The 2,652-nt window shown below is 45.0% G+C and overlaps 1 long non-coding RNA gene across 1 annotated transcript in view; it reads left to right on the top strand.

Moving 5' to 3' along the window:
* LOC121027764 (uncharacterized) overlaps positions 1-1,945 on the top strand; it is a 26,484-nt gene extending 24,539 nt beyond the window's left edge. Inside the window, exon 3 of the long non-coding RNA XR_005788918.1 lies at positions 708-1,945. This is a non-coding gene — a long non-coding RNA (uncharacterized LOC121027764). The remainder of the gene's footprint in view (positions 1-707) is intronic.
* Positions 1,946-2,652: the final 707 nt, after the last annotated feature.

The raw sequence follows: 2,652 nt of genomic DNA, 5'->3' as shown, positions 1-2,652 counted from the left end.
TCCCTTCCCTTCCCTTCCCTTCCCTTCCCTTCCCTTCCCTTCCCTTCCCTTCCCTTCCCTTCAGTAGGGGTGAGAAAATAATCGTTATTGAGTACATGTACATAGGAGGTAAGGAGCTGGGGCACCTGGGTGTCTCAGTTAAGTGTCCAACTCTTGATTTCAGCTCAGGTCATTACCCCACGGTTTGTGAGATCAAGCCCCTCATTGGGCTTTCCACTGACATCACGGAGCCTGCTTGGTATTCTCTCTCTCCCTTTCTCTCTGCCCTCCCCCACCACCCAAAATATGTAAATGTTAAGAAAAAGAAGGTAAGGAGCATTTTCTAATCAAACTAATGGTCCCCTTGAGAAGCACTTACTGCCCAAAAGGACTTGGAACATGCTAAAACCATAATCGCTTCAGCAGTTACATTTTTCAAAAATATATGTGTGGATAAATGGAGACGCTCTTGTATTCATGTAGGTACATTCTTTTTCCACTGATGCCCCCTCCTTCCCCCTCCTCTTGCCACCGATTTGGCACACTTGTTCCTGGCATTGAGCTGCCCTCGAAGTGGTTGGAGGGACAGAGCAGATTGCCCGGACTTGGTGTCCCAAGGGAATGCCAGACTCACCCATTCATTTGTCAAAGACCTTTGGAGGTAGTCGCTCTTCTTTTCCCTGGGGAGCTATCAGTGACCAAGACTGAATGTAGTTCTGCACCCACAGAGCTTACGTTCTGGTAGAGAGAAGCCGGCAATGAACCCAAGATACAGAGGACAATCTCAGAGAGTCAACGATGCCGTGAGGAGGAGAAAATGAGGCTGCGATGGACTACGTGATGTGCCCAAGGTCACACATAAGTAGGGGACAAAGCCAGGACCCAAATACCATACTTCTGTGCACCAAAGCCCACCTTCCTGACTCTGGGCTACGTAGACTGTCTCACAGCTCGTGTTTCATCCCAGCCGAATGAGGGTTAGACCTTACCTCTGTGTTGCACTTTATACTCTTCCAAGCTATTTCCAGCACGTCAGCTCGTTTCACCTTGGGGCATTATCGTTTCCAGCTTCTCCTCTGAGGCCTGCCATGAATGCAAAGGAAAATGGCAGGAACGGATCCTCTTGAGCAACGGAGCCAATTAGGCTTCCTACGGAGGTAGGAACACTTACATTCCCATGACGTGAAGGACCAAGAAACACCTTGAGTCGGCCGTGTCTAGAGCAACATCTCCTGGGCCAGAATTTAAATGGGAAAAGACCTTTCCTTTCTCCTGCAACTCTTATGCAGTCTCCTCAGTGTTGCAAGAATGTACAGTGGGCAGCTCCTGTGTTCTTAGGTACTGTGGGAATGGAAGGGGATGACCACCGTGCTCTATTCTTCTGGAGAAGACACTTACCACTCAGCAGAGCAGCACTTATTCCTTCAGGTGCTCAGTCTTAGCAGCAAGGTTAGCACTTGACTATTTGCAAAGTACAATGACATCCTTGATCTTGTTTGATGCTCATGTGAACCTTCTTGGGTAGGTCCTAATGTTCCTCTTAATTACAAATGGGGAAACTGACGTCCAGAGGAGGCAACTGACTCAGTGTGTTTCTGTGGGGTTTGCAGGTGAGCTGGGCATTGAGATTTCTGACACCAAGTGTCCCCCTCGCCCCATCATGAAAGGACACTTGCTTTTGTGATGGCTTTGGAAGGAACTCTTCCAAAAACGCATTTGCTTCTCTGCCCTTTGAAGCAGAGGACCCCATGAGGGAGTGATGGTGTGTGGTACAACATTTTCTTGATGTGTAAAGGTACCTTTGTGGACACACATGTTCTGTTCTGCCCAGAAATGTATCTTTCTGTTTGTTAGTTAGTTTGTCTGTTTTGTTTTTAGAGGGGGAGCAGGGGCAGAAGGAAAGGAAGAGAGAGAATCCTAAGCAGGCACGGAGCCCAATGGGCTCTATCTCACGACCATGAGATCACAATCTGAGCCAAAACATGGAGTTGGATGCTTAACCAACTGAACCACCCAGGTGCCCTAAATGTGCCTGCTTTATTTGGGTATTTTTGCTTTGCTTTTTGATATCACTGGGCCTACATACTGAAGTCCTGGTGTTCGCTTTGTATTTTGAAGCTTCCAGCCAGAAGGCAAGCTTATTATAAATTGTTGTTGGCAATTCCAGTAGGATGTAAGTTGCTACAAACCTTTGGAGGGGCAATTAGGCAATAAGTTTAGGAAGCTTTAAAATGGGTGATGGGTATTGAGGAGGGCACCTTTTGGGATGAGCAGTGGGTATTGTATGGAAAGCAATTTGACAATAAACTTCATATATTGAAAAAAAATAAATAAGAATGTTCATCATTTTTGATCCTACAATCTCATTTCTAAGAATGTGTCCTACGAAAACATCCAGAAGGCTCCAAAGATATTGCTGTATAAGATTATTTATCATGACATTGTTGATAAGTTTGAAAATTGAAAGCAGTCAACAGAAGGAACAATTGGGCTTATGATCAAGTAAAAGAGATATTAAGTCCACGTGATAGAATATGAGACAACCATTAAAATTGGAAAAACATTATTGATGGCATTATGATACATTCATTTGTTAAGGAGGTTGTAAAATGGCGTGTGCATTGTGATGGCAATTTTGAAAAAAGAAACAGAAGTAGGAACATAACAGAATCT

Source organism: Herpailurus yagouaroundi, unplaced genomic scaffold (assembly GCF_014898765.1).
Source record: "Herpailurus yagouaroundi ecotype Mexico unplaced genomic scaffold, PumYag 77, whole genome shotgun sequence".
NCBI lineage: Eukaryota > Metazoa > Chordata > Mammalia > Carnivora > Felidae > Herpailurus > Herpailurus yagouaroundi.
The sequence above is the reverse complement of the archived record's forward strand: the minus strand, read 5'-3'. Positions and strand labels throughout refer to the sequence as shown.